Source organism: Kogia breviceps, chromosome 7 (genome assembly GCF_026419965.1).
Source record: "Kogia breviceps isolate mKogBre1 chromosome 7, mKogBre1 haplotype 1, whole genome shotgun sequence".
Classification (NCBI taxonomy): domain Eukaryota; kingdom Metazoa; phylum Chordata; class Mammalia; order Artiodactyla; family Physeteridae; genus Kogia; species Kogia breviceps.
This window is the reverse complement of record NC_081316.1, coordinates 75224290-75250358: the sequence shown is the minus strand read 5'-3', so window position 1 is coordinate 75250358 and position 26069 is coordinate 75224290. Positions and strand designations below refer to the sequence as shown.

The window sequence follows — 26069 nt, the reverse complement described above, 5'->3', positions numbered from 1 at the left end:
TCCTTTGTTACAGCAGCCCTAGGCTACCAAGGCAGGGCTCTACATAGTGAGTCCCTGCTCTGTATGTGCCTGACACTGAGGCTTAGGGCTCTTGTAAGTTGGGAAAGCCCATCGTGGCCTTGATGCAATTAGAGAGGGAGGCTATGTGTGAGGGCTCGGGGGAAGAGGTGATGAGAACGGCCTGTGTGAATGTCCCCCTTCCCTTCCCTATCCTTTCCCCATCTCCCTCCCAGTCTGAGCTCTAACCCTTGGAGCCTGAGCACTTGGAATCTTGGGATGGAAGTGATGGAACTCAAGGTGGCTGATAGATTCACACTTATGGACTATTTGCCTCCCAAAGGGAAAGCTTGTTGAACCACCAGCATCTCCACGCAGTGGGCTCTTTGGGTCTTGAGTGGGGCTGGTGCGGAGGCTGAGCGAGAGTGGGGACTTCCAGTTTCTCTGCAACTTCAGGGGGTCGAGCCCTGGCTATGAACATTAGCTCTCCTGGAGCCAGCACTTGGCCTGCCAGCCCACCCCTTGCTTAGCCCTTCTGTTGTGAACTTCCCCAACGTCCACAACCTCCCTCACTCCTTGTGTGAACTTTGTGGTTTGGGAGGGAATGTCCAATCCCACGATCCAGGTCTAAACCTGTCAGATAGTACCACCCTTTAGCCACAATGATCGGCTCATGTAGACCAGGTCTAAGCCGATCAGCACATGAGTCTCCCCTGACCACAGGGAACTTTTGTTTTATAATTGAAGGAGTCCAGTTTTCTTTCTCTGGCTAGATATGAACAAGGAAGCATATACCCCTTAGTGCTCTTAGCAGCCATTCTGTGACCATGTGGAGAGCCAGTTTTAGAATGATACATTGGATAGCAGAAGAGTCAGAAAGATTCTGGGTCCTTGATGACTTCAATGAGCTACTGGATGAACCACCATCCTGAAATCTGCCCTATCTCTGGATTCTAGTGTGAATCAATACATCTCATGTATTTTTCAAGCTAATTTGAATTGGTTTTTATCTGTTGCTTATAGTGATGGTTTTAAAAATGTAAACACAAATTTTTTCATATTCTTCCTTTCAAAAGATAAAGCCTAAATCCCCTACCCTTAAGTGTGGGATTGACTTTGTGATTTGTTTCTGATGAATAGAGATTGTGGCAGAAGTGACAGTGAGTGACTTCTGAGATTAGGACATAAAGACACTGTAACTTCCTCCTTGCTTTTTCTATTGAGTTACTCACTCTGGCAGAAGTCAGTGGCCATGTTGTAAGGACATTCAAGCAGACCTATGAAGAGGTTCATGTGCTCAGTTCCTGAGCACATGAATTAAGTCACCAGATATGTGAGTGAGCCATCCTGGAAGTGAGTTCTCTAGCCCCAGTCAAGCCTTCATATGACAGTGGCCCCAGCTGACATCTTGACTGCCACCTCATGAAAGAATCTGAGCCACAACCACCAAGCTCAGCCACTCCTAAATTCCTGACTTGCAGAAGCTGTGTGATAATAAATGTTTATTATTTTAAGGCAATAAGTTTTGGGATAATTTGTTATGTGGCAATAGATAACTATTACACTTATATCTGAAGGTGTGCTAACCAATGCACTGTGCTAGTTATAATTACTGAAGCCCAGGAGTGAACCTAAAACTGTTTATTTTACTGGGGCCACCATATTCATTTCATTCTAGGATCCCAGTGAAGTGAGAAGATGACAGAGAATACACAAGTGGGTCGTGTGTCTTGGTCATAAGTTCCCTTTGGCCAGCCTGTTGTGGATATCCACAGCGTCTTACACAGCTCCACAGTTGTGGAGGTCCAGCCTGGTGTGGGAGGAGCACATGGCCAGCACAGTGTGGGAGAGCAGAATTCCTAGGTGCTGGAGAGGGGTATGGAAGTGGCTGGACAAGATGAACCTGAATGGGGTGTACAGCTGGGAATAACACGTGATAAAAGAACATCTGAGCTTTTATCAGTAAGGGTAGATAATAGCAGAAGACCAGAACAGCACTTCCACTTCAATGCCCTGGTGCTCTATAATTCTGGGAAAAAAAGAAAGGAAACTCAGTGGAATGAGGCTTAAAAAGAAAATGAGCTATGGAAAAGTGAAGTCATATTTCTTGTGTGCTTGAGTTGTGACCTTCGATTCATAGCCACCACACTTGTAATACAATTTGCTTGTTACTAGAATGCTTCTTCCTCCCCTGCCCCACAACATATGCACAGTGAAATGACTATGTCTCAGGGCTTCTTCCCCAAGAGCTCCCCTCCCTTGCGGGCCCTGGAGACTCATGTGAGTTCCTCTGTAGTCTATATCCTCCTACTTCCAATGCTGTTCTACATTCCCACCCCCAAGCCTTCACAGCTGCTGTTTTACTGTAGTTCCTCACACATGAGCTAGCCCGTTTGGCCCATAAAAATCTGTCCTCCATGCTGATTTAACCATTCCTGCCATCACTGGTGATGAGCTAGTTATTTTTGCATGGTTTCTGATGTTGCTGCCTTTCCCCTTAACCTCAGGCCATCTTGTTTCTCTGCTCAAATAATTGTTGAGCTAGGATGGGAGAAGTTTCCTTCCCCAAATATTATAATTATTTTTCTAATATGCTCTAAAAAGAATGACCTTATTCTTTATTTTATTTATTTTTTAAAATTGGGGTATAGTTGTTTTACAATGTTGTGTAAGTTTCTACTGCACAGCAAAATGAAGTAAAGTTCCCAGTGCTATACAGCATGTTCTCATTAGTTATCTATTTTATACATATTAGTCTATATATGTCAATCTCAATCTCCCAATTCATCCCACCCCCCTTCCCCCCTTGGTATCCATACATTTGTTCTCTACATCTGTGTCTCCATTTCTGCCTTGCAAACCGGTTCATCTGTACCATTTTTCTAGATTCCACATATATGCGTTAATATACCATATTTGTTTTTCTCTTTCTGACTTACTTCACTCTGTATGACAGTCTCTAGGTCCATCCACATCTCTACAAATGACCAATTTCATTCCTTTTTATGGCTGAGTAATATTCCATTGTATATATGTACCACATCTTCTTTATCCATTCATCTGTCAATAGACATTTAGGTTGCTTCCATGACCTGGCTATTGTAAATAGTGCTGCAATGAACATTGGGGTGCATGTGTCTTTTTGAATTATGGTTTTCTCTGGGTATATGCCCAGGAGTGCAGTTGCTGGGTCATATGGTAATTCTATTTTTAGTTTTTTAAGGAACCTCCATACTGTTGTCCATAGTGGCTGTATCAATTTACATTCCTACCAACAGTGCAAGAGGGTTCCCTTTTCTCCACTCTCTCTCCAGCATTTATTGTTTGTAGATTTTTTGATGATGGCCATTCTAACTGGTGTGAGGTGATAACTCATTGTAGTTTTGATTTGCATTTCTCTAATTATTAGTGATGTTGAGCATCTTTTCATGTGCCTCTTGGCCATCTGTATGTCTTCTTTGGAAAAATGTTTATTCAGGTCTTCTGCCCATTTTTTGATTGGGTTGTTTGTTTTTTGATATTGAGCTGCATGAGCTGTTTGTATATTCTGGAGACTAATCCTTTGTCCATTGATTCATTTGCAAACATTTTCTCCCATTTTAAGGGTTGTCTTTTCATCTTGTTTATGGTTTCCTTTGCTGTGCAAAAGCTTTTAAGTTTCATTAGGTCTCATTTGTTTATTTTTGTTTTTATTTCCATTTCTCTAGGAGATGGGTCAAAAAAGATCTTGCTGTGATTTATGTCAAAGAGTGCTCTTCCCATGTTTTCCTCTAAGAGTTTTCTAGTGTCCAGTCTTACCTTTAGGTCTTTAATCCATTTTGAGTTTATTTCTGTATATGGTGTTAGGGAGTGTTCTACTTTCATTCTTTTACATGTAGCTGTCCAGGTTTCCCAGCACCACTTATTGAAGAGATTGTCTTTTCTCCATTGTATATCCTTGCCTCCTTTGTCATAGATCAGTTGACCATAGGTGTGTGGGTTTATCTCAGGGCTTTCTATCCTGTTCCATTGATCTATATTTCTGGTTTTGTGCCAGTACCATATTGTCTTAATTACTGTAGCTTTGTAGTATAGTCTGAAGTCAGGGAGTCTGATTCCTCCAGCTCCGTTTTTTTCCTCCAGATTGCTTTGGCTATTCAGGGTCTTTTGTGTCTCCATACAAATTTTAAGATTTTTTGTTTTAGTTCTGTAAAAAATGCTATTGGTAATTTGATAGGGATTGCATTGAATCTGTAGATTGCTTTGGGTAGTATAGTCATTTTCACAATCTTGATTCTTCCAATACAAGAACATGGTATATCTCTCCATCTGTTTGTGTCATCTTTGTTTTTTTTTTTGTTGTTGTTTTTTGTGGGTTTTTTTTTTTTTTTGCTGTATGCAGGCCTCTCACTGTTGTGGTCTCTCCCATTGCGAAGCACAGGCTCCAGATGCGCAGGCCCAGCGGCCATGGCTCACGGGTCCAGCCGCTCCGCGGCATGTGGGATCCTCCCGGACCGGGACATGAACCCATGTCCCCTGCATCAGCAGGTGGACTCTCAACCACTTGCGCCACCAGGGAAGCCCTGTTTGTGTCATCTTTGATTTCTTTCATCAGTGTCTTATAGTTTTCTGAGTACAGGGAGAATGACCTTATTCTTTTTTTATAAAATAACATAGCTAGCATTTCAACTTTTATTTTGTTCTTTCTTCATTTTTAGGCTCAATGGCTACTTCTTCCATGAAGCCTTTCCTCATGCAGGGCCAAACTCCCCATCACTTATTCCTGTGTCTGTGGTTTACATGCATTATATTGTACTAAGATGATCTGTTTCTGCATCGTTCCCTCTCTGAGAGCCTCTAGAGGCAGGCACTGAGTCTGATTTATTTCTGTATCCTCAGTTCCTAGTATAAAATAGGTTCTCAGTGAACATTTGATGAACTGAGATATTACAGACCATAGCTCTGTGATTCTGTATAGTATCTTTTTCAAATCTATAGCAATTTCTCAACACTTAGAACCTAGGAAGAAAGGCCAGTATTTTTCTGGAGCTTTTGGCCTTCAAAGGGTTTTGGAACTAACAGGACTGGTTTAGAATGACTGGGTCTGACTTTCCAATATTTAGAGACCAAGAGTATTTTAAACATGTATGGAGGAGGATAACAATTTGCATTTTTCATTAATAACTGGGATGGAGTTTGTGTCCATGTTCCATCTCACACATTAGCTGAAAGATGTTGGTTCTTTAGTATAAGAAGGAAAGTTAGAAACTGGTCCAGCCTTCCAAGGGCTGACTAGGCATGCCCTTCTGTTTCCACTTAAGTTCTGCTGCAGTCATTACTCAGTGATGGTTTTCTGCCTCTGCCAGGGCAATACTCAGGGGGCCATTCTGAGAGTGTTCCCCTTTGCTCAGGTCTGAGCTGAGCTCCTGCACAATGGCCTGACCACACTCAAACTAATTATGGAGCAGCTGGGGACATGCCACCCGGATATGTGCAGCATCAAGGGCTGCAGGCTGAGGCTTGGGTAGATGGCTTTGCTTAGGGCTGAGATATTTCATAAGGGCTCCCTTTCTGCTCCTGGAGGCCTCTGGCTCTGAGATGTGATGACCCCAGAGATGCTCCCTGGGTCCTCATTCCTTCCCCTACTCCTCCAGCAACTAGACAAGACAGCTGATCATCTGTAAGAAGATTATCATGACACTCTTTCCTCTCCAGCCCCTTCTTCTGTTCCCTGAGCCCAGCCCTGCATTCCTAGGAGGTCTGGCAGTGATTCTGTCCTGAGAGTCAGGCCAGTATGGCCTCATGTCAGCCTGATTCCTTCTACCTGGGCTCCAGATCAGCCCAATGGCACCTACCCCTTGCCTGCTGCAGTTCAGAAATGCTCTCCCTAGCCTAGTCTGAATTGTGGCTTTCGGTTCAGCAAGCCCCCCTTTCAACAGCTCCTCGCCTGCTTCACTAATAGGCACCAACCGCTGACTGCAATCACCAATCTCGGGTCTCAGCTGTGGGACTAGACTCATCCTCTCCAAACACATGCCCTCCAAGGGGGGCAGACACCATTGTAGTTTCTGAAGAGCCATTTCACATATGCTCACAGAATGTCCTCCAATTCCACATAGGAAATGGGCTCCATAAAACCTTTGTTCATTAAATGTTCGAGGGACCACAACAAAAGGACTTGGAATTAAGCAGAATTGGTTAGAATTGGACCATCCAATTCTTCGATTAAAAAGTGCAGGGAAGCTGGTTGTCTGGGCAATCAGGGTGGCTCTAAAATGGGCAATGTTGTATTATAATTCGAATAAACTGCTTGACAAGAAATGAGCACTGTCTGTGCAGAGGGAAACCATAATGAGGGGGTGTTACCAGTCATCCATGCTCTCCTTGGCCCACCATTTTGGAAACCTATTGCAAATGAGGAGGAGGTACAGGGATGGCTGTTTGACACTTCCTGCCACTTTAAGGTTTAATTGTGCAAGAGCCACTGGTTATTTCCTCCAGGAATTCATATGCCATATGGGCACTTGCTACCAGGTGAACTTAGTGCCTGAATTATGGTTACTGAATTAGATTTTTCTTGGATGTTTTAACTGAGAGAGAACACATGATCCAACGCAGTGGTACCCTACTTTTTTGCAAGTCAGAATAACAAGGGGAGTTTAAAATTCCCATGACCAGGCTGCACCCAGATCAATTAAATCAGCATCTCTCAGGGTGAAACCCTCTCTGGCATTAGCATTTTTAAAAGCTTCCCAGGTGACTGAGAGCCACTGTCTAGTCACTTACACTTTTCCTATCAAAGTCCTATATTAAAATAATTGAATTGTTACTAAATATACATAAAATGATAATTCAGAATTAATAGTGGAATAAATATAACTATGTTAAGTACAACATAGAGATTCTCATGCTAGATTTCAATTGCTATCGATTATTGCTCTCTGTAATTCTGGTTTTCTTTATTCTCCTTTAAGGAAAAGCCCTGAACTTTCTCTCACTTATTCTTGGTGCTAAAAAGTCCTAGGCCATTTATGAGAAACGGATCAAGTGCTAAAAGCTGAGAGGAAAGTTCCATCTCTGGAGTAGAGGTCAAATTTGAAAAACACTCCCAGAATTTAAAGAAAATATGAGTTGAAAGAGATGGAAAAGCTGATTAAAAGATATGAAAACTCAAAGACTAAGAAGCGGGTCAAAAACTGTTATGAAAATTACATGAAAAACAATTGAGTAATTTTTTTAAATGCTGAAATTAAAGATTAACCATCTTCGGATCATGCAAATCTTAGATGGTTTCACAGAGTTGAAGTCAGAAAAACCGATCAGCTTGAATCCACACCTAAGTGTTGGCATTCAAACTAGACATAGACTGGCCTGGTCATTAAAAACCTGCCTTGAACGACTAGAACTGGTCTCACCTATGTGAAGGGAGGCACATCCTGAATTTCCATGCCTGTTACTTTTTAAAAATTTAATTTTTATTTTAAAAAGTAATATGACTATATAGTTTAAAATGGCAAAGAGTACTCTACAGATTTTAATAAAAAGCAGCTGTTTTATGCCTGTCTCCAGAAACCCATGCCTGATTTGTTTCCTAGAGACACATTTAACTCTGGCTATTTCTATAGGCATTTATATGCTTATTTCTAAATAACAGGCTTATACTGTTATTTCTTACACTTCCAATTTTAGATGCTTCCTATTAACTTCCCACGATGGGAGATGAAGTCATCTTCCACTTCTCTTCCTCCTTTTCTCCTTCCTGCTCAAACTTCTCTCCATCATTCTCTCCAGAGAGTTACACCTTAATTCTTAGTTAGATCAACATTTAATATTTACCTGCTTATAACCATTTAATTAAACCACAGATAGCCAACAGGTAACCTATGAATACATTTCCTTTCTTTCATGGCATTTTGTTTTCCCTGCAGTTAAAAACTGTCTTATTTTCTCAGTTTCCAGGGATTTTTTTGGTGAACATATGCCCCATTCCCCCCAAACTCTTCCACAGAGCTGTAAAACTCCTTGGAGTAAGTCAAGCAAGCACATGAGGGAATCTAGCAGTTCCCTTTCTTTCCCTTGGTACCGCCCTCCCACAGCTCTCTGTCCTCTTGATGTGGTTTGGACTGGTTTTTCTCTAGCCTCAGGACCAGTTGAACTTTATTGAACTCCCCTTTCTCATTACCATGTTGGGTCCTTATTTCTAGAACTCAGTATTTTCCTCTGTCTTGTTTTACTCTCGTTTTGCTGGAGTATATCCTCCAGTTTCTTTTTCAGAAAGGGTGCATGTAGCTAAATTCATTGAGACTGTGTGTGTCTGAAAAGGTCTGAAGAAGAGCAAAGGTGGTGGGGGGAAGTTGAGCAGGGCCAGAGCACCAGGGCCCTGGCGAGCTGGAGGCCCAGAACCATCCCAAGGAGGCAGACAGGCAGTGAGAGATGGAACTGTGCTGAGGATTCAAGCCCCCGGCTCAGTGCCCCATTGGAATGCACTTACAAAACACAAGCTGAAAGATCCAATTATTAAGAATTTCAAAGTCAGAGCATTAAACCAGGCACACAGGGCCATGAGTGTGAAACCCCATGTGACTGCATATGTAACACATCTATGAAGCCAGCCCTGGTGGGAGAAGAAAGATTGGCTTATGTATTATACCATGTTCTCCAACTGACCCTATCCATCCAGAAGAAAATGAAGAGAACTTTAACTCCTTCTACATATTAAAATAAATTTCAGATGGATTAAGCATTTAAATGTAAAGGATGGGCAAAATAATACAAGAGCAAAATTTAGGAGAACATACTTATAATTTGGTGGCTTGGGAGATCTTTAAACCAAGACAATAAATGCAGATGCTATAATGGAAAAGACAGTCACGTTTACTTGACAAATGATAGACTGGGAAAAAGCTGTAGCATATAAAACAGATAAAGGATTAATGTTTAAAATATGTAAACACCTCTACAAACTGATAAAGAAAAACATCCCGGTTGGAAAATAAACAAAGAATATGAATAGACAATTCGTCTAAGAGAAAATCCAGATACAATGTGAAAGATGTTAGGAAAGTGCAAATCAGAGGGACGATGAGATAATACCTCTCACATACCATGCTGGGAAAAATTAAACAGAGGTAATAATTAGTAGAGGATTTTGCTGTGGAAAGGACACTCTCATATTACTGGTAGAAACGTGAATTGTTAAAAGCACTTACCAAGGGGAATAAACATGCTCATGATGCAACAATTTCATTTCTGGGGATTCATCCTGCAGAAATTAAGAGACCAAGAAATAAGGTTGTGTCCACAAATGTGTTTATTGCAATACTTTTTGTTGTGGCAAGAAACAACAATAACAAAACAAAGCTACCATTAAGAATAACAAAAAGTAAACTAAATATCCATCAACATAAGGATTGTTGACCAAGTTGTAATATATTCATAATTGAATCATTGTGTAGCCTAGAAAAAAATGAGTTCTATCTATACCATTTGACATAGAGAGATTCATTTAGGAGGGAAAAGCAGGATATAGAGAAGGGTATACAGTAAAATCACATTTTCTTTGTGTGTGCAAAATAATGCCTAATCCCCCAAATTGTGTGTGTGTATAATTTCATGAACGTGTGATAGTAGAGAAAAGTGTGAAGACACACATCAGTTTTTGATCCTTGATTTTGCTGGGAGTTGAGAAGGAGGAACGTAAATGGGAGGATAGGATGGAGGTTGTTTTGGTGAGAAGAGGTGAGTCTGAACTCTGAATGGAATGCGGATGATTGCACAGTGGAAAAACCTTTAGTGAAAGCTTACTCATTTGAGCTGGGCTTTGGCTGTTGCTTTCATTTCTGACACTTGGGTTCCAGGGTCAATAACAGTCATAGTACAATTTAATTTCAAGGATGTAGTAGTCCCAGAGGCAAATAAGCTGAAAAGCTTAGGATACCCTTAGAGGAATCTGCCTAATGTTAGGTTTCTTCTCTGAAACAATAAATTTGAGAAGTCAGTGGTACAATGCCTACAGAAATAGAGAACTCTTACCTAATGCTATAAACTGAATGTCTGTGTCTCCCCCACACCCAATTCATATATTGAGACCTAATGCCCAGTGTGATGGCATCTGGAGGTGGGGCCTCTGGAAGGTAATTAGGTCATGAGTGTGGAGCCCTCAGGAATGAGATTAGTGCCCTTAGAAGGAGACTCCAGAAAGTTCCCTCCTGCCCTCCACCATGTGAGGTTGTATGAACCAGGAAGTGAGCCCTCACCAGACATGGAATCTTGGACTTCCCAGCCTTCAGAACTGTGAGAAATAAAATTTCTGTTGTTTATAAGCCACCCAGTCTATGGCATTTTGTTATAGCAGCCTGAATGAACTAAGACACCTGCCATGTTGTCATCAATCCATGTCAACATTCTCTGATCTCCAAAGGCTAAGAAACGGTACCACCCAAGCACCCTTTCTATAAAATGACTCAAATATTTTTTCCAAATTACATGAAAATGAATCAAAACAAAAATGCAAGATGGGAAATTTGGGATTGGAAAGAAGCAGCAGCAAGCACAAAAACCAGTTAAAGAAACACAAAGTTAATAGTAACTTCTAACCGCTAATGAGAGAGGATTTGATATAGATATTTGTAAATAACTGCTACCACGGTCACAAAATGGAATGTAAAAACCTACAACTTTAAATATTTATTTACCTATTTGCCGCCAGCCGCGGCGGGTCCTCAAAGTGCAGCAACAATCGACGAGAGGGGGTAGGGAACTGAACGCACCAAGGTACGGGATCAGAAGGGCACAACTGATGGTTGCAAGGCACGTTTAATTACAAAGCGTAGCCGTATATATACCCCTAAAGCAGGGAATTTGCTTAGTCACGCCTTATCGGCATCAGCTGGTTGATTGGCTTCTCAGCTTAGTCACGCCTTATTGGCATCAGCTGGTTGATTGGCTTCTCAGCTTAGTCACGCCTTATCAGCATCAGCTGGTTGATTGGCTTCTCGGCTTCTCCCTCAAAGGCACCAATTTCCCCTCCAGGGTTGCTTTTCCTAGCTTTAGGGAACAACCAGGGACTCCCAGTAACTGAGCAGGTTCCTGGAGCGATTTGGCCAAAGGCCATCTCCTTTTTTACGTTCATACCATAAAGTCCAGGATGCATACCAAGGAGAGTACAATCGGGCCCTGAGGCTTATGAGGGTCTTAATGGTGCCTTCCTCGGAGGGCACTGCTCGCCACACCTATTTATTTGTAACAGCATTTTCAGGTGATAAAAGAAAATAAGCTCTCTGTAATTAATTTTAAAATGCAGAAAAAATTATAAAGAGTACTTATATCCCATCATCCACAGGGGATGCTGTTAATGCTGTTTTTGTGAGTTTTTCTTTCTCTGTGTGTCTCTCTGTGTTTAAAAAATGGAATTTTATTACTTATGCAGTGTAATATTCTATTTCATTTACTTTATAATATGTTATGAATATTCACTCAGTTCATTAAATATTCTTTGAAAAGTTAATTTTAAGGGACTTTATAATATTTTATTGTAAGTAGTACCATAAGTTATTTAGCCATTTCTCATTGGGCAACATTTAGGTTGTTTCTAGTTTTCAAGTATATTTAAGAAAAATTCTGGTACAAACTGTTTTATTAATTATAATTATTCTTAACTGAATAGCTAATAATTTTCTTTACATAGATTCTGAGAAGTGGATTTACTGGGTCAAGAGATATAAACTATTTTTAAGTCTCTTGATGCCTGTTGCCAAATAATTTTCCAGGAAGTTAGTTCCAATTTATCCTCCCACTAGCAGTGCATGACAATGCTCATCTCCATGTACCCTTCAATATTGGAGTAACAAATGAAAGCTTTGCCAATTTGATAGGTAAAAGGTACCATTTCTTTAAAAGTTCTGTATAATCTTTCTTTTAAAATCAATATTGTAGATAATTTGGAAAACACTGAAAAACATGGAGAAGAAAATAAGTATATTACTCTTGAAAACACAGAGCACTTTCACACATTTTTCATTGAGTCCTCCAAACAACTTCATGAAGTCCAGCCTTTAGTGTGGCCTCCATTTTGCAGTTATTCCCAATGCAGATCAGAGAGGTTAAGGGAGTTGCCTACATCACACAGCTAGTGAGAGGTGGTGCTGGGCACTACACCAGGTCTTTTTTAACACTTAATCTCATGCTTTCCCCACTATACTAGTTGCCCCTGGAGGGGCTGGAGATGAGAGGTGCAGTGTACCTAATATATTCCTGATCACTCAGAGCAGGGAATACATTGTTAGGTCCCAGAAGATTTAGTGGGGAGTCTGGAAGCCGTGGGAAGAAAACCTGGAACCAGGAGCCAGGAGCCTTGGGTCCCAGTCCCAGCTTTGCCCATGGATTTGATGTGTGACATGGAAGTCACGCCTCCTTTCTAAATCTCAGTTTCACAATTTTATAAATAAGGGTTTTCATTGGATGGTCTCACAGGCTGTGACTCTAGGAGGCAAAGCCTGGGTTCTAAAGAGGTTGGCTGGAGAGATGGGCATGGATGCCAGGGTGCAGTTGGCTGCCGAGTGTTTGATATTTGGCCCAGCTTGATCCACATCTGCTTTTGGAACCCTAGCTGCAGGGTCTTCATTCTGCCTTCAGCAGGGAGAGGCTGCTTCCCGGACCACATTCAGGGGAACCAGGCACTGGGAACAACAGAGCAAACTTCCCCTCTATTGGGGACCCTTAGCAGAGGTTGGGGAGGGTCATCTTCAGGCTGTGCAGGGACCCTGGCAGCCCTGCTAACTGTTCCACTCTGCGATCCTCTCAACTTTGCTTCCAAAATGAAAATTTGGAAGGACATGGGTTAGATCACAAGAGATTGGCCCTGGTGGGAGCATAAGCTACCTCTGGATTCACAAAACTCTTCTGATTTATAACAGAAGACCCAATGGGGAGGTGAAGCTTGGGCCTTTCAAAGATGCCTAGTTGGGAAGGTAATCTGTAGGAGGTAGCCTCTCTCACTTCCCAGATCACTTTGGCAGTGAATCTGTTGTTACCCCCACTTGTGGCTTTTTCTTCTGCTTCCTCCAAATACATAGCTTAGATCCTGTGGCCTCCTTTAAAACTCTGGTTTCTTGACTTCAGGTGCTGGCAGGCTCTGGCTCTGGTCCTGCATCCTCTTCATACCGCAGACAAGCTCTCTCTTCTTGGTTTGGACATTCCTTCTCCCTCTCCCACTAGACTCTCTGCTTAGGACAGATCTATTGGGTTAGAGAAACAACCTGAGAATGGCACACTGGGAACACCCCCTTCCACCTCTGCCTTCTAGTTCACACCAGGTCTTGAGAATCTGGATTTCATTTTAGTTTTCCCCTGTGTTCATTCATAACTTTAATTTTAGGAAAAAGTTTGTGATCTTTATCCACATAGCACAGTCTTGGTAATGAAATGACCACTTAGGATGGTCTTAGATATTACATTTGGGGTTTTGCTTAGACCTGGCTATATACAAAGACAAAGCATGGCAGCTGTTAGGGGTTGTTATGTTTCTAAGATGTATAACGTTAGGGATCCAGGAATTCCCATATCCTAGCACTTGAAATTCCTAAGGGAACCTGTATGCATAAGGCAATATTCTGCAAATATTCATTCATCAAACAAATATTTATTGAACACCTGTCACATGTCAAGCACTGTGTTGGCATACAGTAGTGAACAAAATAGACAAAAATTCTTGTTCTCACGGAGCTTATGTCATGGTGGGAGCGGGGGTAGGACACAAGGGGTGGGTGGCAGCTACGGGACCAGGAAGGAGGGTGAGGGGCACAGTTTGTATAACTCCAGGGGCAGACTGTCTGCATTTCACAATCACATAGGTAATCAGACTGGCTGGCCCTGCTGCCGTCATTTGGAAAGATGACCGTTGATTTTTCATCTTAGGTTATTCATAATCATAGCAGCCAACATTGAATGCGTACTGTATGCCAGGCACTGTGCATTATCACTCCCATTTTACAGATGAAGAAACTGAGGCACGGCATGGTTAAATAATAGTCCCAATGTCACACAGCTGGAATGTCCATCTGACTCTAAAGATGTGCTCTGGAACACTGCTGATGACTGCCTCCGCCCATCTCTGAATGGGAGTGCTCAGCCTTGAAGGAAGGCCACTGGGCCTACATAGGAGAATGGAGGCAAAGCAGTGGGGATGGCAGGTAACTGGCTTACATATCATTCCGAGTCTTATTCAACTTACTCGTTTCTGCACCAAGGCCACCAATAAAGATTGTTTATAAAACAGTTAGAAAGCACTGAGCTGATCTCCCTGTGCTATGTGGCTGCTTCCCACTAGTTATCTATTTAACATTTGATAGTGTATATATGTCCATGCCACTCTCTCACTTCACCCCAGTTTACCCTTCCCCCTCCCCGTGTCCTCAAGTCCATTCTCTACATCTGCGTCTTTATTCCTGTCCTGCCCCTAGGTTCTTCAGAATCTTTTTTTTTTTTTTTAGACTCCATATATATGTGTTAACATATGGTATTTGTTTTTCTCTTTCTGACTTACTTCACTGTATGACAGACTCTAGGTCCATCCACCTCACTACAAATAACCTAAAGGAGTGGGATAGGGAGGGTAGGAGGGAGATACGAGAGGGAGGAGATATGGGGATATATGTATATGTATAGCTGACTCACTTTGTTATAAAGCAGAAACTAACACATCATTGTAAAGCAATTATACTCCAATAAAGATGTTTAAAAAAAAACAAAAACAGTTAGAAGAACTCTCTTACAGAAGCTGCTGGTGACAGCAGCCGGTTGCTAGGTGTTGCTAGGGCAGCTTAGCTGGGAGTCTGGTAGTGAAGTAATTAAGGAGGGTATTTAAATTACCTCAGCTGATTCTCCCCAGAATAGACAGTTGCCTGCATGAAGGGAGGTGACTAGGTTCCATCTTTCCTCCTAAAGACAAAAGAGACAGGAAACCTTTCGAAGATGTGTAGGAACACGTTGTGGACCGGGTGGTGAGCTCCTCTTCATCTCCCCCAGACTAGCTGGGCTGGCCAGGGTGAGACACGGGTGTTCAAAGGTGCATGTGGGCAGATACTAGCAAGGGCAGAGCATGACAGGGGCCTAGGGATAGGCTGGGGGTAAGGGCAAGAGCCAGAAGCCAGGACCAGAGCGGATAGAAACCAGAGAAGAATGGGCAAGATAGCAGGGGAAAACCCCCAAACTAGCCACCCACATCAGGTATGAGGAATCACCAGAATTTACAATGAGATGGAATGAAGTTACTGAACAGGGCTAGGAAGGGATTCTAACCTGTGATAGCAACCCTTCCGCTCTGGTCTTAAAAGAAACATTTGCTGAGCAAAGTGTCAGGCCCTGTATTAAGAGGTTGCATAGATTTAATATAATTGTATTGAAGATATGCAGTATTATGCTCCCATTTTACAGAGGAGGAACCCAAGGATTACTCTTCTTGTCCAAGGTCAATCAGGTAGTTAACAGTGGATTCTGGAATCAAACCTATTTCTGTCTAGATCCAAAACAGAGACCTTTAACCACGCTGCTAGTTTGTAGTTACTCTACTTATGGAAATCTCCATGTCCAGCTTGCTTTAAAAGCACTGAGCTACCTCTGACACTGCCTGCCCTGGCCAGGCTTGGCTCAGGACCTGCCATGGGCTGGGGTCTGCTGGTGTGAACACCAGTGTGGCCAGCTGCAGGTTTCTGGGGGAAGGCCAGTGTACAAGGAGTTAGGCAGGGGCCAAGAGCATGCATACTGCTGGTGAAAGAGGCTGCAGAACATGGTGAGATCTGTGAGAGATGAGACAGTGCTTGGAGGAGGCACAGAGGAAGGAGGGAGTGAGTAATGAGTGGCCCAAGGAATGCCCTTGACATTTTCCTTCGATCTCTGTTTTTCCTTCTCCAGCAAGCTGTGTAGTCCCCAGAGATTTGGCTAGCTTGTTGAAGACCTGAGCAAGCTTCTGATGCCCTCACACTCACTTTGCAGTGGCTTTGGAGTCTTGTTGTGGAGGCTGTAGTCATTCTGGCCTTGAATATTTGAGAAAATATATGAGAAAAAATTTTTCCCATAAATATGGTGGTGAGAGTCAAGAGAAGTCACAATGTGTATTAGTTCGCTTCTGCTGCCTGGTAGATCACCATATCCTACCCCATTCTCTCATTTACCCCATTAATATGGTAAATCGCATACAGTTTCTGAGAGTCCGGAATTCAGGAGAAGTTTAGCTGGGTGGTTCTGGCTCAGGATCTCTCATGAAGTTACAGCCACGATGTCAGCTAGGGCTGTGGTCTCATATGAAGGCTTGTCTGGGGCTGGGGATCCACTTCCAGGATGGTTTATTCATGTGGGTGTTGGCAAGAGGCCTCAGTTTCTCTCTATAGGACTGCATGAGTCTTATATAGGACTGCCTCTCGTAATGACAACTGGTTTTCCCTAGAGTGAACGTTTGGAGAGAGGGAGAGGGCAATGCACTTTTTGACCTAGTCTCAGAAGTTCCATACCATCACTTCTGCCATATTTTATTTGTTGGAAGTGAATCACTAAGTCTAAGGGGAGGAGAAATAATCTACACCTCTTGAGTGGAGGAGTATCAAAAAATCTGGGACATATTTTGGAGACCACCACACTGTGCAAACAAAAACCTGGGTGAAAAAAATGACATGGCCAAATGCAGAGATGGGGAGTGGGCAAAGATCCTCCAGAGATGGCTGCTGGTGCTAGGCAACACACTTGCGTTCTGCACACAGGGGAGAGAGGGCTTGTGTGCTAGTCTCTGATGACTGCTACCATCCAGATGACAATGATTCATTCCATTTTCTCTTTGTCTGAAGAGAAATCTCATTCTGTGCAAGCCAAGCTGTTTATGGATCTTTCTATCTATTCACCCATTCATATGGGACCCAGGGCATGATAACAGCTATTCAAACTGTGGAATGTTAATTAGATGGAAAAATGTACACATCAGCTATCTCCATTTCAACTGAGAAATCTGGCTGAGGTACATAATTTGCTTCAATGTCATCTGTGTCAGGATTTTGAAAGGGTGGCAATATATCACTGTGTTAGACAAAAGGCACGGGATAAAAGAAGGAACTATTCATGGCAACATGGGTTTCAGGATATTAGTAAGTGCAAATATTTGCTTCTCTATGGAAGCATGAAAGCTCCCTTCTTATTTCTTGGTTCTCATGCCGTAAGTTATTTGTTTTCTACTACTGACATTGAAGTAGAACATTAGCTCATCTTTTGGCTCTGAAATGTAGCTTGTGCATTTGCACAACGGGCAAGTGCAACAAACAATCTCAGTGCTGACTAGTCCCTCCCCTGTCTTGACTGTGATTTGGGGAGTCTGTAATGAAAGAAGTGACTGATAGCCAAGTGTGATATTAAATAGGCTGCAGAGGGAGAGCTCCGAATCATCTTCACTTTGAACTTACCTCTCTCCCTTCCACCTTTCCTCTCTTCCTCCATGTTACAGTAGCTACCCTGATGAGAAGATAGGTGCCTGGTGACTCTTCCTCACATGAGGAGTCATTGGTCTTGCCTCCATGAACCTTGATCCTAAGGCAGTTTCAGTCACATCTTGGCAAATAGCTCGACACCTCTCCTGTGGAAGAGGACATTGCCAAGAAAGTCACAACTGCCTCCCAAGTAGAGGAGGCAATACAGGCTCCCTGTGGAGGGGACAGGAGAGCTGTCCAGAATTTCTGCTGACTTACAGTGAGCAGAACATGCTCAGGAAGGGCCTATTTCATAGGACCAAACCGTACTCCACGCAGATTCATCTCATCAGGGAGAGTGTAGAACTTCAACGACATCCCTTTTCTAGGTCACAAATATTCCACAAAAGGGAGAACAGACACCTCTTTCCATATCCTACCCCATTCTCTCATGCACCCCATTAATATGGCAAATGAGTTTATCATGTGGGCTAGAATTAGTTTGGAAGGAAACTGACCCTTGGGTGGTGAGATGTCTCATTTTAGACACACCAGAGGAGCATCCACTGCAGCTCAGAGGGGCCGACCTGCCTCTGTTTCTTCTACCCCCCTGGCATCACAGGACCAGAAACAACTCTCTCCCTCTCAGGGGAGTCGGTGGCCTCTGTGTAAACTTGGTGAAAGAGGGAGTCACAAGCCCACACTACTTCCCTCTAATTTCTAAAGCCAGATCATCAGAGGTAATGGATGTGAAACTGCTTTCACACAGTGGGACCTTGATCAATATTTGTTGAATAAATGAATGAATAAACTCTAAGGTAGTGCAAAAGTACAGCAGTCTGATTATAGCTATTTATTTCATTGTCAAAGCATGAAAGGGTTTGGGTTCTTTCAGAGATCACCCTCCTGTTCTCTTCAGTTTCCACTCCAAAGCCAGGGAAAAATTTATTTTTTGTTTTAATTTTTGTAAGCATTACATATGCACACAGTTTAAAGACTCAACTAGTGCCACAAGGTTTGTTAAGGCAAAAAACAACCCCCAGTCACCTCCTCCATTTTCCCTCCCCTCCAGAGAGTCAACCATGTTCATCTTTTCTAGATGTCTTTTGGTCCTTATCACCTTATATTCAACAATATATTTGTATTGCTGTTTCTTGATTTGGAGGGAGGATTTGTATTAGGCATCATCTATTGACTTCCCACTCTAAAAAATGCAGATTTACCTCCCTTTCTTTCTCTTGTCCCACCAAACACATGCACCTTTCCATCTTCCCATCCTCCCAAACTCTCCAAAGGTTGTCCACATTTCCTTTCATTCACATCAGATTTTCCATCAATTCGTCTTCTTGAAGGAGTTTTCATGGCCTCTGAACTGCTGGTGCAGGTTGCCCTCCCTGGTTGGTGCACAGCTGTCATCCTGAGACTTCTCTTCAGCATCCATGAAGGAATTCTCTTGGTCTCTCTCCTGTGTTAGGTCTCCTGTTTCTGATATTACATTATTACATTCTTCCTCTTTTTGTGTTTATACTCAAATTTGGGTGGAGTACATTGTCAGCAGGTTCCTGAGAAATGGGGTATGGGATATAAATTTTTGGAGACCTTGCCCAGCTGTATTATTTTCCCTCAGAATTTTGAAGGCAGTATTCTACTGCCTTCTAGCCGCTGGGGTTATTTTTGAGAAGTTTGAAATCTCTAACTCTTAATTCTGCATATAACTCTTAATTCTGCAAACTAGTTCTTTATTTTTTTCCCCTGGAAACTTGTGGCCTCTTTGTTCCCTGCATTTTGAAGTTTCACATTGGTGAGCCTTGGTTCAGACATTTTTTTTTTTTTTTTTTTTTTTTTGGTATGCGGGCCTCTCACTGCTGTGGCCTCTCCCGTTGCGGAGCACAGGCTCCGGACGCGCAGGCCTAGCGGCCATGGCTCACGGGCCCAGTCGCTCCGCGGCATGTGGGATCTTCCCGGACCAGGGCACGAACCCGTGTCCCCTGCATCGGCAGGCGGACTCTCAACCACTGCGCCACCAGGGAAGCCCGGTTCAGACATTTTTATCATTTTCTCTGGGCACTCAGTGGCCCTTTCAATCTGGAAACCCAACCTACAGATCTGTAAAAATGATGTATTGGTGTTAGAGGATTTTCTGTTTCTGGAATTCCTATTACTCAGAAGTTGTACCCACTGAACTGGTTCTTTTTTTTTTTTTTTTTTTTTTTGCAGATAAGTAAACCTTTATTAAATTTCTCATTTTCTACTGAGGGAAAACAAAAGATACCATCTCATTCTTGACTTAATTATAGATATTACATAGATGTAAGGTTTCAAAAAAACTTAAAAATAATCAGCAGCAGATTTCAAAGCAGGCAAAATTCAAAACCAAATTAAACAAAGATAAACTTTAAATCAAATAGCAAAAAGCCCAAAACACAATGGAAAATAAAAGACTTGTATAAAAGAAACAAGATCAATGAAATAAAACCAATTAATGATCAATTTTGACAATAAATATAAACAAGTTAAAATACCTGTTAAAAGACAAAGGTTCCTCCCATTAGGTTAAAAAATCCAACTATGAAATCCAACTATGCTCCATTTATAGAAAACATATCTAAAAGAAATGATAAAGAAAGGATAAATATAATAAGAAGTACACAGATACACAGGGAAATATAAACTAAAGTAGCAATATTAATGTCAGCTAAAACACAAAGCACAAGGCATAATTAGGAAAAAAGTGATATTATTCTGATAAAATGAACTGGTTCTTTAATGATCTTAGTTTTTCTTCTTTTCCATCATTCTGGAAGATTTCCTCAGCTCTTCAACCCTCTTTTGAGTTTCTCATTTCTGCTCACATGTTTCTAATTCCCTGGTGCTCTTCTTTGTTCTCTGAATGCGCCACACTCCTTTTATAGCATCCTGTTCTTGTTTCAAGAATGTAACTTTAAAAAAAAAAATATCTCTAAGTATTTTAAGATTATTTTTAATGTTGTCCTCCTTGGACAGTCTGTTTCCTTTGATTTGCTCCCCCATCCCCCTTGTTTCCCTTAGTCTCTGTCCTTCATGCTGGAGAACTTCCTGAGTTTCCTGGTAATTCTCTGTTAGCCACTCATGTTTAGGAGTAATGGGACTAAAATCCCTGTAGGTGGTGCTCGTCAACTGGGAACTTTTCTGTAGGGTAACCCAGTTGTGCCATGTGTTGGGGAAAACCTCATGTCTATTTTTAAAAGTCCTCCCTCTTGAACCAGCCAGATTCCTTTTACAGACTCTTCCACCTGCCTAGAAGGCAAAGGCCTGGTTGCTGATATTCTGGGAGTGCCAGAAGCAAGATGGGAGCCTGAACATTCTGTGTGTTGTGTTCACGTCATTCAATATGGTGTCTTGGCCTTCACATGATTCTGTTGTCCCTCATCCAGACACCCTCTGCTTTGTCCTCCCCAGAGAATAAGCCTCTAGTCTTCTCTAGCCTGGGGCAGGGCAGCCACCTGGGGGCATAGAGCTGGGGAAGGGATCTAGGGTTCTAACTGCTTCTTAACTAATTCTCAACCAATTGAACTTGTTTTACTCCCTCCCCCCCATATCCCAGAGGCATCAATTTCTGTGCTTATTCTTTTTTTTTTTTTTTTTTGCGGTACATGGGCCTCTCACTGTTGTGGCCTCTCCTGTTGCGGAGCACAGGCTCTGGACGCACAGGCTCAGTGGCCATGGCTCACGGGCCTAGCCGCTCCACGGCATGTGGGATCTTCCCGGACCGGGGCACAAACCCGTGTCCCCTGTATCGGCAGGCGGACTCTCAACCACTGCGCCACCAGGGAAGCCCTGTGCCTATTCTTATTGTGCTAATTCTCAGCTTCTCCACTGTCAATTTAGGATTTAGCTTCCTCAGTTCTGCCAAGACAGTGGCCACTTATCTAATGCTTACCTTTTCTCCACATATTGCTGTTGTGGTCTCTTGTCTGTTTTTCCTGTCCTCATGGTTCTTGTTTCTCACAAGGCCTCTGGCCCTGGGCTGCAGACCACGTTCACCCATGACTACTTTTTCCTCTTTTCACTGACCCTGCTCTCCAGGGTCACAACGGTGAGGTCTGGGCCAGGCCAGAGCACACTGAACTCCTCTGCACAGAGAATTGTTCTCAATCACAGCAAAAGTGATCAAGAGCTAGTCTGGAAGCAAAAGACAGAAAAAACCCAGACAGAGATTAAACAGAGGAAGAAGAGACAACTTCTGCCAGGGTATTGAGGGAGGTAGTCTCAGAGGAGGTGACATTTGAACTGGGTGTTGAGCAGATCATTCATACTTTAGGCCAAGTGAATTCAAATTCACATGTTCTGTGTATGAGCAGGCGCTGGGTTAGGGTAGGAAGTTACTGCAGTATAGGGGTTTAAATAGAGGGTTCCAGACAACATCTGGATGTGAATTCTGGATCCTCAATTACTGACTGTAAGTTGCTTGGATTCTATAATCTTCACCTTCCCAATTTATATAATGGATTTAATAGTACTACCTTTCTCAGGATCTGTTGGGAGGATTAACTAAATGCAAGTGTGCATACAAAGTAATCAAGGCATCACAGCATAGTAGGTTGGCTTGGCACACAGACTGTGCCAGAAGCCCTGGATTTGAGTCCTAGCTCTGCTACTAGAATGTGTGTGAATGTGGGTAAGTTACTTAAGTTTTCTATGCCTTAGTTTACTCCTCTGTACACTGGTGATAATGTCTTGTGGGGATTGATGTAACATGTATAAAGAACTTAACACAGCACCTGGGACACAGCTAACAGTCACACTTGTTAAGAGGAGTATAAAACAGTAGGAGCACAACCCATGAACCAGACTGCTGGGCGTGAATCCCATGTCTGCCATTCATAGCCAGGTGCCCTTGGTTAAGTCCCTTAACCTTTCTTTGCCGCAGTTTCCTCAACTATAAAGCCGACATAATAAAAGCACTCACTGTGCAGGGTTGTTGTAGAGATGAGTTAATGCATGTAAAACAGTACTATAAGTGTTAGCTTATTGATATTGTACCGATTTGGCTGTTTTCCATTCACTTGCTTTTTCCCTGGGACATTCCATCCATGGAAGGTTCTGTCCCCAGTATGCCTTGTAGGTTGTGTAGCTAGGCTGTCCTAGAGACATGGATGGAACACAGGCCTGTCTGGCTTCGAAGTCCAAGTGCCTTAACTTGTCACAGGCCACTCCATCCACTTGTGGGAAAGGCAAGGAGGAAGAGTGACTTCTGCGGCTGTGTTTTAGGGGTTGGTGGGCCAGCAGGGGTGGCTGCTCATAATCTACTCTTCTTGCACATACCTCAGGAGAAGGCCTTGGAGGCACCTGCTTCTGCCAGAGGCAGGGGCTGTTGGACCTTCCCAAGGTGATGGGGCGGGAAGCCGGCTCTTCCGTGGTTGTCACCTGGTAGCCTCCAGCCATGACAGTGTAGCTCGGAGCCCAGACTGATGACAGCGAGGACAGGAGGCTGCAGTCATCACTCAGTGGCCTGATCATTGGGTATTTCTATAATGACAAATCATAACTGCTTCTCTTGTCATCGGTGTGAAGCATTTCCGAAGCAGTGATTTCAGTGTTATCCACCTAAGACCATGGAAATGCCCAGTGTTGGGGAGGCGAAGCCTGGCTGAGTGGGGCCAGGTTGCTGTACTGCTGGCCTCTGGGTATTCAGCACTGGCATTGTATGCAGAGAGATCAGCCTCCCGTTGTAACATTATCACTGTTAGTTCTGCAGAAGCGTCACGTTGAGATGGTCTTGGATACTTGCAATTTATTATTTGGTTCCAACCTCTACTATTTTTTAATTTGACCAAAGGACAATTGTGAGACATAAATATCAGTGGAAAGTCCAGTCGTTCTTAGTTTGCAAAATGCCTAGCATTCAAAGTGAAGAATAATCTTGGAAATTTATTCTTGGGCCTCTGGCCTATTACCTGAGCCCTGAGTATCAGATTGGGGGTAAGAAAGCTCCAAAAGGTCTGCTTTGGCCTCCAGGATGTCAAATCTCTTCTGTCCCCCCCAAATCTAATTCCTACTAGAGAAATGCTGGAAGATAGGCTGACACCATCCTTGTCCTAGGGCATCTAGGGGCTGCGGAGGAGGAAGATAAGGCCATGGGTAGAGAGAATATCACGTGTCATTGAACATTTCTGAGCTGAGTGTCCATTTCCTCCTCATCTGAAAAATGGAGTAATTGTGAGGATTTATGAATTAATGCTTGCATAGCACTTAGAACAGTGCTTCACACATGACGTGGGCTGCCTGTAAGTGTCAGCTACGAAGAGCATGTGTTTCAGACCTCTCAGAGTTTGAGCCTTTTCCAGCCTAAGAGATGCCATGGAGATGAAGATGCAAACCTCTCCAAAGGGCCAAATCATTCTCTCTGTCTTTTATTTTTCCTGGGAAGATCTCCCTTCAGCCTCTGTCCTGGTAGCCCCTGCCCTCCCCGGGCTCAGCTGCTTCCAGGGAGGACCTTTTGCCTCCAGGGCCAGACCCACCCGCTTGCGGAGCTGGTTCTGATTCAGCTCATCCGTTCATCCAACACAGTACCAAGCACCAGTGCCAGGTGCTGGTGACACAGAGGTGAGAGGAGTGGGGCCCTTGCCCTCAAGAGCTCGCAATCTGCTGGGGAAGATGGGCCTGGACACAGATCACAGCCATACATTTTGACAACTCTGAGGTGGATGTAGGGACAGGGTGCCAGGGGAGAGTCGGAGGTGGCAAGGGCTAGCTGTCCACCGGTGGTACAGGAACATGTTCCGTCCAGGAGTGACCCTGTGGCTAGTTCTCATGATGGGATGAGTGGAGTGAGGCGTACCATTTCTGGCCAGGGATGTTAGGAAGCAGATATGCCCCTTCCAGCTCCTCTCACCTCTCCCATCTGCTGGACGCAGAAGACTCTGAGATCCCAGGGTTATGGAGCCAGAAGATTCACCCCTAAATTTCCATGTGAGGGAAAGCTTCTTGCTGACCAGGGACACTACATTAAACTATATTGGGATGAGAAATAAACTTCGAAGGGGTTAAGTCACTTACATTTAGGAATTTACTTGTTATCTAGGATTATCCTAGTGGACACAGATGTCTAATCCAACTGGTGGCTTCAGGGAAGGATTCCAGGAAGAAGTGATACCAGGTCCTTGGTGCTAGCTGGGTTGACTTGTGGGGACAGTGGCAGTGTTGAGATGAGGCGTGGGTGGAGGAGGTGGGGGAAGCTGGGAGGATACTTCAGGCAGAGAGATCAGAATAAATGGATCATGGAGAGTGTGTGTGTGTGTGTGTGTGTGTGTGTGTGTGGTGTGAATGACAACAGGCCATTCAGTGTTGCTGGACTATAAACAGCGGGGCAGAGGGCAGGAAATGAAGCTGCAGGACTTTGTTGAGGACCATGTAGGACCTCATGTTCCAAAGAGTTACAACGACTCCTATAGACAATAGAATGGCTTAAGGTGGGCAAAGGACCAGATTTGTGATTTATAAAGATCACTTTGTGGGAAGTGTGATGAGTGGATTGGAGAATGTGAGATCAGAGAGCCGTAGGACGGGAGGTGTGGTGCAATAGTCCAGAGGGGATGGGGGTGGTGTGCCTGGGCCGGTGGGGGAGGGGGCAGAAAGACCTGGAGATGGGTTGGGCTGGTGGTGGGGAAGGAGGCACATGAGATGAAGCCTGGGTTTGTAAAGCCATCCATCATTTTTACTCACGCTACAAGTGGATAGGAAGGGGAAATTGGGATTAATTTTTTTGTGATAGTCAAGCCCTTATTTTTTTTCTCTGCTTTTTAAAAAAATTTATAAATTTATTTATTTATTTATGGCTGCGTTGGGTCTTTATTGCGGCGGCATGTGTGCTTTGCCTAGTTGTGGCGAGTGGGGGCTACTCTTCATTGCGGTGCGCGGGCTTCTCTTGTTGTGGAGCACGGGCTCTAGGCACATGGGCTTCAGTATTTGTGGCATGCGGGCTCAGTAGTTGTGGCACACAGGCTTAGTTACTCCGCAGCATGTGGGATCTTCCCAGACCAGGGCTCAAACCCGTGTCCCCTGCATTGGCAGGCGGATTCTTAACCACTGTGCCACGAGGGAAGTCCCTTCTCTTCTTTTTAAGTTAACTCTCTATAGCACTTACTAGGGGCCAGGCACTTTTCTAAGCCCTTTACATATATTAACTCATTAATCTTAATAATAACTCCATGGTGGGTACAATGATTAGACCTATTTTACAGATGAGGAAACCAAGGCACAAAAGATTAAGAGACTTGCCTAAGCACTGGATTTGGACCCAGGAAGTCTGGCTCGCAGTCCATGCTCTTAGCTGCTGTGCTGTTTCTTCTCTGGTACATAGTATAAGGTCCCAGTTAGAGTGCTTCTCAGAACCCAAGGGCCCACATAGAACTTTTTGGACACTGAAGCCAGCCTGGACTGGACTTGACTATTCAGTGATCCCAGTCTGGACACTGAGATCTGGATTCCTGGGACTCCCATCCAGGGCTCTGCTCTGTAGTCAGGCTCCTCCCCCGACTCCAGACTTGCTCTTCCTTAGCATCCTTTATCACCCTCCTTAGCCCTTCCACTGCTGAGACCCAGTGTGAGGGGCAGCTGGATGCCCATCGTTATGACACCCTTGGGACCCCTGTAGCCCTGAAACACCAG

The 26069-nt window shown here is 43.5% G+C and overlaps 1 long non-coding RNA gene across 1 annotated transcript in view; it reads right to left on the bottom strand.

Moving 5' to 3' along the window:
• The window catches only part of LOC136794512 (uncharacterized), a 39336-nt gene extending 30096 nt beyond the window's left edge, over positions 1-9240 (bottom strand). Inside the window, exon 1 of the long non-coding RNA XR_010841418.1 lies at positions 9186-9240. This is a non-coding gene — a long non-coding RNA (uncharacterized lncRNA). The remainder of the gene's footprint in view (positions 1-9185) is intronic.
• Positions 9241-26069: the final 16829 nt, after the last annotated feature.